Source organism: Gavialis gangeticus, unplaced genomic scaffold, assembly GCF_001723915.1.
Source record: "Gavialis gangeticus isolate Ggan-Ray unplaced genomic scaffold, GavGan_comp1, whole genome shotgun sequence".
NCBI classification, from domain to species: Eukaryota; Metazoa; Chordata; order Crocodylia; family Gavialidae; genus Gavialis; species Gavialis gangeticus.
Window position 1 is genome coordinate 60,484,170 of NW_017729025.1, and position 9,787 is coordinate 60,493,956.

At 43.1% G+C, this 9,787-nt stretch overlaps 1 long non-coding RNA gene across 1 annotated transcript in view; it reads right to left on the minus strand.

Annotated features, from left to right (window-relative positions):
* Positions 1 to 3,982: 3,982 nt before the first annotated feature.
* The window catches only part of LOC109298659, a 12,083-nt gene continuing 6,278 nt past the window's right edge, over positions 3,983 to 9,787 (minus strand). Inside the window, exons 2-3 of the long non-coding RNA XR_002097672.1 lie at positions 5,758 to 5,916; positions 3,983 to 4,672 (exon numbers count right to left, since the gene is read on the minus strand). This is a non-coding gene — a long non-coding RNA (uncharacterized LOC109298659). The remainder of the gene's footprint in view (positions 4,673 to 5,757; positions 5,917 to 9,787) is intronic.

The following is a 9,787-nucleotide window of genomic DNA, read 5'->3' on the forward strand; positions in this document are numbered from 1 at the left end:
GTTGGCTTCTTTTATGCAGTCTTCATAGGTAAAAATAACTATAGCTCTTCCTTTATCTGCCGGTCTTATTACAATTTGGTGGTTTGATCTTAGAGATTCTATGGTCCTTCTCTCTGAGAGGAAAAGCAGTTATACTTGTAGAAAGCAATATATATTTTAAGCAATTAATAGTATTCAGATGTAATACCTGCTTATTAATTTTAGACTATTCAGTACCAATACTGACCGAATACTATTGGTAACATGCATGAATAACCAAGTGAAAGCTAGTGCATCTTTTCCAGAAGTTATAACATAACTTTTCATCTATTACGCCAATATTTTTGTATATTTTAGTTTATCCATGTTTGATTAATAATATATTAATAAAGAAAATTCTTGATTCACCTGTCCTTTCTTGTATAAATTAACTGTTCCCTTATGTTTCTTAAAGCTTTATTCAGATAAATGAAAAATGTTTGGTTTTATAAAGAAACACGGTACACTAATCTGGATTTTACACAAAATACACTACAAACTGCATACCACAACTCCTCCTACCTCTCTGACTGTGCATACTGACATACTATATACAAATCCAGCAGAAGGAAAAGCATCCAGTGGGCTTGTCTACACAAGATGCTTAACTGTACAGTAGCATAGTTTACTGCAAAGTAAGTGAGTGCATCTACACATGCACATACTTACCATATAGTAAACCTCGCTAATCATGAGTAAATTTGCTACCTGCAAATGAAAGTAGCAAATTTACTTTCGATTAGTAACAGAGCAGTAGCGCTCATGTAGATGACTGACTGGGAGAAAATCTGCTCCCAGTCAGCCATCCACCATGGGACAAGAGATTGCTCTCTGCCCCAGGAGCTGGCTGCTGATGGAGTGGGCTTCATCACTGGAGCCCGGGTGGAGACTATGTCCCCCTGCCCTGGCAGCAGGGAACTTCAAGCTCCCTGCTCTGAGATCATGATCAGGGAGCCAGGGCTGAGAGATCCTGATCTCCCAGCCCCTGCTCCACCATCACAATTGGGGAACAGGACTGGGAGATCCTTATCTCTCAGCGCCAACTCCACAGTAGTGGAACTGGCACTGGAAGGTAAGGGTTTCCCAGTGCCACCCCTGCGGTGGTGGAGCTGGCGCTGGGAGAGAAGGGTCTCCCAGCACTTGCCCCCTGGTGCAGAGCTGGCTCTGGGAGCTCCCTGCTGGTGGCGGCCAGGGAGCCTGTTCCCTGTCCAGCTCCATGACCATATTGCTGCACGGGGAACATGCTGGGGAGCTTGTTCCCTGCTCAGCTCCATAAGCATGGAGCTGGGTGGGGAACAGGCTGGGGAGCTTCTTCCCCACCCAGCTCTGCACTCACAGAGCTGAGTGGGGAACAAGCACCCCAGCTTGTTCCCTACCCAGCTCCATGCTTGCAGAGCTGAGCAGGAACCAAGCTCTCCAGCTTCTGCCCTGCATGCAGGGCAGGGGCTGGAACCTTCCCTGATCAGGGGCAGGTCCCAACCCTATGCCCCGATCTGCCAGTGGGGCAGGTACCAGTAAGCTAGCAGCCAGCTGCCCCACCAGTGCACTGGGGCAGGAGGCTAGGACCTGCCCTTCCCCTGCAGCTCTTCCCAAGTCCCCTGCCCCTGATTAGGGAGCCAAGGCCAGGAGCTACCTGCTGCCAGGGCAGGGGGACATTGTCCCTCTGCCCTGGCAGCAGGCCAGCCCTGGAGACTGGGACATTATACCCTGCCTCTGGGGGTCAGGAGCTACCTGCTGGCACTATCACGAGTAAACTGATCCAAGATCAAATGGATATGTAGACATGCTCAGTATAAAGCAAACTTCAGCAAAAATGGATAATTATATCCTATGCCTGTATAAGCCAGTATGGGGAGATGCTGACTTCACATATCTCTGCTGGGTAACAAATAGAGCCACATATATATGTTAAGAAGGTTCTCAGACTACAAAATATACTTTATTTGTCAGGGAGAAGAAACACCAACCTCAGGACAAACTGCTCTGGATCTACTTAATAGAGAAATAAATGAGAATATTAAATTTACAAGGGACTGCAAGACCAATAATTGTAAGCATTTTAATATGGCACTTAAATATAAAGATATAAATTCATGGAATCAAATTGAAGGAAAGTAAATAGTGGGACACTCCATGAGCCCCACCATCACAGCATTCACAAGTGGCTTGCTACCTAGAGATATGTAGAAAAAACATTTAAAACTGTGTCTATGTCTGACTTGCCGAATCTTTCTTGACGTCTCTGAATCAATTTGGAGGGTTCCAGTTCAATTTGGAGGAATTAAAAGGTCTCCTGATTTGGTTTGGATTTAGAGATTCGGACACCGAACTGAATCAGGGACTGAAGCTTCGCACAGCCCTAATAAGCAGTCCAAAAAAAGGCTATCTTGTAGGGCTGTGTGAAATTTCTCCGGCTGTTTCATTTCAATGCTATTTCGATGCATTTCGAGCTTGAAACAGCAACATCGAAATTAAACGAAAAGCTTCAAAACAGCCTTGAAACAAAATGAGGGCAGTCAAAACGTTTTGAAAGTTTCAAAACATTTTGAGTTTTGAAGCTGGACTTGCTTGCAGCTGAAGAGAAACTAAGGAGAGGGAGGGGAAAAGGAGGGAAGGACTGCTCATATCAACATGTGTAGCTGGCCAGTGACTGTGATCCTTCTCTGAGGTCCCTTCCAATTCCACTGCTCTGGGGGAGGGACAGAAAAACAGCATAAAAAGCATTGTTTGAACTGAGCTTTCTCTGTACCTTCACACTTACAAGTGACACAAGTTTTGCTCTAAACAGTTTGAGATGCAGTTTCCCCAGAAACCCCTGCACCTATCTCCTTGAAACTTGGCAGGCTTCATGGCCTCAGCAGGGGCTACCATCCCTGCAGTTCTCACCCCACTGCACCTTAACACACACACAAAATCACACGTCACAAGTTTTGCTTTTCAGCAGCTTGAGGTGCAGTTTCCCAGAAGCCCCTGCACCTATCTCCTTGAAGCTTGGTAAGCTTCATTGCCTCAGAAAGGGCTACCATTTCTGTAAGTTTCATATGAATCAGGCAAGAAATGAAAAAGTTATAGCAGTTTTGTGCTTCCTCATTATAGCCTATGGGTGAAATGTCAAAACAGAGTTGACACAATGAAACAGTTTTGATGAAACGAAATGGAACAGTGCTTTCAAAATGAAATGAAACTTGAAATGAAACAATGTCCTGTCGACACAGAAGTTGAAATGAAACAGTGCTGTTTCACACAGTCCTACTATCTTGTCACAGCCTTTACTCAGCTCATAGCCCTTAGTTCACAGGAGAGTGAGCAGAAATAAGTAGGAACTTATTCAGTTTCACAGATTTCATGGAAACTGCAAAATATGGAATTGTCAATGAAATCTGCAAAATCAACAAAAGGTGCTGGCTGGCAAGGCAGCAAGAAGGGCAGCAATCAAAATGGTGACCACCCCCTCATCCTCCACCCCACCCCCCGGGCTTCTTCACCAATCAGTGCCAATGCACAGAGCTGCTAGAAATGACAATGATGACAGAATGAGAACTTTATGCAACAATCAACCTGCAAAAAATGGTAAGTCCCTTTGCAATTTAGGTAGACCTAAGGTCTTTGCTGTTCCCTGCTGAAATTGTGTCTGTGATTTGGCAGAAAGAGCAGGAGCTATTCTCTGCAAGGAAGTTGGCTGGGTAAGCAGCACTGGCTCTACAAGGCTTTCTGCTTTAGTTTGCTTATCAGAGTAGCCAGTTCATTGCACAAACATGCACAAAGGGCCTCAAGAAGGAGCCTTTCTTAAACAGCAAGAAAGGGTGTAGTGACATACTCCTGTCTCAAAATAAGTGGGAGAAGAGGAGCAATTGTGACTCTTAGGTGCAGATCATTCTGTGCTTGGCTCCTGTGACAAAGTTGCTACTTACTCAGGCAAATTGTAACATCACAGTCAAGCCCAGAATGAGTCAAAGAGCCTAAGAGGGATACAAAGGGCTTTTTATAGATAAAGCAGAAGGCAAATAAGTACTAAAGAGAAAGGAAGTCCATTAACAAATGAGTGAAATTAAATTAATGACAAAATGGGTGAAATAATAGTCTTATTATAAGAAAAATAGTTGGAACAATGAGGAACTGATGAAGGTCTATGAAAATAGCTACTGGTAAGAAGAGGTAAAATGCTACAAGAAACATTTCAATGTACGTATTAGCTGATCCATACAGCATACATCAGAATTTATTAAAGGAATTTACTCTGTTGACTATTGTAACTTAAGCAAGTCAATCCATTTATTCATGTCTGAATATGGTGATATCAAAGCAGAATTTCCAGAAGTCTTCTCAAATCTCTGTTAGCTTTGCACTCAGCAGCTGACCTCCCAATGATCTGTCATACAGCACCTTTCCATTTCCACTATTCTCCAAAGGGAGCCTTGTCAGATGGTATCAAACACTTTTAAGCAATCAATAAAACACATGTTCAGTGGATGATTGTACTCCGTATTTTTCAGTGATGTGATGGATGTTTGCAGTTGATCATGTATACCTCAGTCCTTCTCTGAAATCAGACTGTTGTGGTGGTAGTCCTAGCATTAACTTCATGCAACACAGGATTATATGGTGCAGAGTGTAGCTCCCATGTGATATCAAGAGATGGTACAAAGCCTCATTTCTGGTAAGGACAAAAAATCAGTTCATCCTGTCAATTTCTAGTCATCCATACATCATTGCAAATTTTTTCCACTTCAGACCGATGCAGCTGTCACCAATCACTTTCTACCAATTCTTACATAGTCACCAATCACTTTCTACCCCTGCTGCTTACTTAGGCTTCATTTTTCAGAAGAGCAAGAACTTCTTCCTCTCACAGAATTAATGGCTCTGGCTCAATACTCTTCTTCTTGTCATCTTATACTATGAGTAGCTCTGATGAGGTATACAGACTGTAATCTTCCCACCAATATTTGATATCATCAAGTTTAGTGAGGACTCTGCCATCCCAATCTTTTATTATATTCAATCACACAGAAAACTTTTTTTGTAAAAAGTCTGATTAGCGTGAATGTACTTTGTAGTGTTACCCTCTTTATGATCCTTAGGTTCCACATATTTTGCCCTAAGGTATTGTTATGTACTCTTATATAATGTAGTCTTTGAATCTGTCTACTCAGTTTCTTCTACTGTCTCCCAACTCATTTTTAGTCTCCAACTCATTTTCTTTTGCCCTTCTTCATTTTTCCAACAGTTTCATAGTTTCATAGTTGGTAGGGTCGGAAGGGACCTGAGCAGTTCAATCACCTTCTCATATAACTGTGGTGCAGCTCAATCCTGACTTATCAAAACCATGGGTATTGGTGGTTTTGAACTAATAGAATTAATTTTATCTCAAAGTGTATTCAGACTGTTCTCCTTTTTTCACTTGTGACAATATATGTCATCATGGTGGAGACTTTGCATTATACCCCATTGGCATAGATCAGAGACAGGATCAGTGTGACAATCTGTACTCTGACTATGAGATAAGGATGCAAGTTGATGAAGAATGCCATCTATTGAAGCCCAACATCAGTTTGGCATCACTTAAACCAGCCAACAAAGCAGCAGTTACTTGGCCTAGCAAAACATAAGCACTAAAGTGATAGATTCAACTAGCAGTGTCTCAAACCCACTTTGGATAGAAGTTACATATTTTTTATTGATTCTGCATAAATCTACTGCAGTGGACCTACAAAATACCTTACCTTTATTATTACTTACTTTTTCTCCTAAGGGCTAATAATTGATGGTCAGATCCTCAATCTTCATTCAGAAAAGTCTTTGTTTACCAAATGCTATTTCTCTAGCATTGATGTATAGGTGATTTGATTCACTGGCATATTTTCAGGTTACCTCCATGTGTAAAAAAAATCTAAGATGCTGCATGAAGATATTTGTAATGACCAAGCAGCTGGAGCAGCAAACTCCAACTAAATGCTTTTGTAAATCCAGACTGTTTTTTCCTATTACTTCTTATGATAGCCTATTTTTCCAGGGTCTACATTCTGGTCCCCACTTACCAAGTTGATAGCTTTCCTTAGTGTTTAAATTAACATCTCTTTAGACCATTCAGAAAATTCATCAGTTGCAGAGGATGGCAAATTTGCATGATCAAAATGAATATAATGTATATAACAAGAGGAGGAACCAGGGGGCAGTCTGCAGAGCTGTGATGAGTGGTAATTTAGACTGCAACTCCCAGAAGCCCCCAGGGGTTGGTGCGCAAAAGAAAAAGGAAGAGGAAGCTCAGGGCTGAAGTAAAGGGAGAGAGCAGTGTGCATGTGAAACTAGGTCAGCCCTACACAGAGGAGTGCACAGTGGAGCTGGAGATCTCACTGCTTCGGACAGCCAGGACTATAGACTGAAAGACTTGGGGGCAGCTGCAGGCTGCTGTTTGAGTGCCCTAAGGACTAAAGGCTTGCTTGGGAACACTGTTCGAATGGGGCTTTCAGAACTGGCCAGTCCTCTCATAAAGGCTTAACGAAAAAAAAGAAAAAGGGATAAAAAAAAACCAATCCTCAGCTATCCGCCACTATGGTGTCTAATCCTGAGTCTCTTGCAGTCTCTCTGCATCTTCCCCCTTTGACACTGGCCCTCTTTTTGGGCTCCTCATCCCTGCCAGTTTCTTAGGTTGAAGTCCTCAGTACTGTCACAAAGGGGTACTTCCTCTCAAATGTACAGCTAACAATAAAGAAAAATACACAGAAAACTAACGTAGTCTCTTCTCACCATCACACCTTCACCTGGCCAGAATGAGGCTGTTTCCGGTTCTCGTTATGATTGGTCCAGTTCTGTGTGTATTGCTCAGGGTCTGAACCCTTCCAAGGGTTGTCTAGACTCTCACAGGACAACTCTTCAGTGTTCAGGGATGGCCCTCTGCCCACCATCTGCTTGCAGGCTCTTCAGCTCCTGCCTGCTGGAGGACTCTTATTCCCATCTTCTGGCTGCACCAAAAGCCAGTCTTCACCAGGGCCCAGTGTCATCTTCTCCGCACTGCCCCTTCCCTCCACTATGGAGTGAGAAGCTGCTTTGAAAACACCACATCTCCGGTGAAGCATGGCTCATTGGCTCCATGGTCAGGTCAGAGAGGGGGTGTTACACCACCACTCCTGGCACTTCTCTCTGATCTCCCGTGGCTCCTTCACAAAGGAATACAGGCTTAACAAAGCACTGGATTAATACTGACAATGCCAAACCTGTCAAACAGAGACCTAAAAGATTACCCATCTGTTTCCAGTAGGAGTTTGATCAGCAGCTGCAAGAGATGAAGGAAAGAGGTATCATCAGGCCCTATGTTGGCCCGTGGGCTGCGTCTGTGGCATTGATACAGAAGAAAGGAAGAAGTATGCGGGTCTGCGTGAATTATCATAGACTGAATGTTGTTACTGTTAAGGATGTCTATTCCTTACCTCAAATTTATGACATACTATACCTCCTGATCAAAGCTCGATGGTTCTCAACTTTGATCCAGCTAATGTAGACCGATAGGTGGAAGTGTACCCAGAGGACATAGCTACAACAGCTTTCTGCACTAAGAAGGGACTGTCTGAGTTTTCGGTTTATGTAATGTTCCTAGTACATTTAAGAGACTGATGGATACTGTGTTAGTGGATTTACAAGGGACATCCTTTCTGGTGTACCTGGATGACGTCATTGTCATAAGCCAAACCTCTAAGGAGCACTTGCAGAAACTGAAAGTAGTGTTTACGAGACTGAAAGAAGCCAACTTAAAAATTAAACCTTCCAAATGTCAGCCTTTCTCTAGGGAAGTGAACTTTTTGGAACATGTGATCTCCATGGGGGGAATAGGCCCAGATCCAGAGAAGGCAGAGACTATTAAGGTCTGGCTAGTATCTCAAAATGGAACAGAACTGAGCAGCTTCTTGAGTTAGCCTCCTATTAAGGAAGATTTGTGGCAGATTTTGCTACCATTGCAAGTCCCTTACATAAGTTTTCCATTAAGATTAATTTCATCTGGACCAGGGAATGTCAAGATGTCTTTATAGAGCTAAAGTGACAGTTGATGTCATCCCCTATCTTAAGAGTATCCTGACCCTCAGTTATCCTTCTTGTTGGACACCGATGCAAGAAATACAGCAGGTGCTGTACAGTGCTGATGTTGACTTCAAAGCTATTTTGTCACAAGTTGAAAGAGGCCAGAAAAAGGTACTGTCCTACGCATGCCAAGCCTTAAACAAAGTTGAGAGCCAATAGGCAACTACAAGAAAGGAACTGTTTGCTGTAGTAACCTTTACCAAATATTTTCCACACTTCCTTCTGCGGAGATACTTCATAAGAGCAGACCACAATTCTCTCCAGTGGCTATACAATTTCCAAAAACCTGAAGGACAGCTGGCTAGATGGTTAGAACAGCTGGCTAAGTTTGAATACCAAATAGTGCATCTCCCTGGGAGATGGCACAAGAATGCTGATGCATTGTCCCATAAGCCTCACATAGTGGAAGTTGAACCTAAAGCTGAAGCAGTAGGGATTCAGCCACTGTCAGCTTTAAAGACAGCCAAGGGTGAACAAACTCTGAATACAGGAAAATCCAGAAGGTTGACAGACTGGCGTACAAAACAACAGGAAGATGCTGACATTAAAAAAACTAATAAAGTAGAAGAAAATCAATAGTGAAGAGTTCCCTGAAGAAGGGCAATATCATCTGCACCTCAAGAGGCACCAGGTAGTATGGCTTGAGGTGAGCATTAGGCAAGGAGTACTGGTACAAAAACTTACACAATCTGCCCAAAGAACTGAGCTTATTCAAATAGTGGTACCAGAGAAGGAAATGCCAAAAATTCTGCAAGCTTTACATGTTTCCAATATTGCGGGACATTTGGCCATGCTCGTAAAGTCCAGTCTTGGTCCAATCTTGGTACTTTTGGTTAGGCTGGAGAAAAATCTGTTAAGGACTGGTGCAGATCATGCAAGGTGTGTGGTGCCTGAAAAGGACTGAAAAGTAATCACAGGGCCCCCACAGTCTCCATGCAGACTGGATGACCCCTGAAAAGGATAGCAATGGACATCCTGGGTCCCCTTCCTATTACACCACATAGAAGCAAGTATGTTTTAGTAGTGGCTAACTATTTTTCCAATGGGCAGAAGCATACCCCCTCTGAGATCAGAAGGTTCAGGCTGCGGCAAAGGCAATTGTTGAGAAATCTGTGTGCTATCATGGTGTACCTCAATCCCTATACACTGACTAGGGAAGAAATTTTGAGTCTCAACTATTTCATCATGTATGTGACCTTCAGGAAATCAACAAAACCTGTACCACATCATATCACCCCCATCTGGAACAATTCAACCATTCTCTGGTTGACATGCTATCCTCTTGGATCAGACAGTCAGATGGAGTGGGATGAGATACTCCCTTATGTCATAAAGATCCATCAAAGCAGTGTGCAGTCATCTACATGACATACACCATATATGATATTGTTTGGATAGGAAATTTGCCTACCTGTTGATATCTCTAGAGTAAATATATCAGAATTTAACAATCCATTGGAAATGTTACAAAGATGGCAGGATTCATAGATTCATAGATTCATAGATTAAGGGTCGGAAGGGACCTAGTAGATCTTCTAGGCCGACCCCCCGCCAGGGCGGGAGAACAACAAAAAACCCCAAAAAGAGAAATGGGACTCAAACGAGTCCAGCCAGGTAGGCATCCAGCCTCTTCTTAAACACCCCCAGGGTAGGGGCCAGCACCACTTCCCTTGGAAGTTGGTTCCAGCTCCTAGCC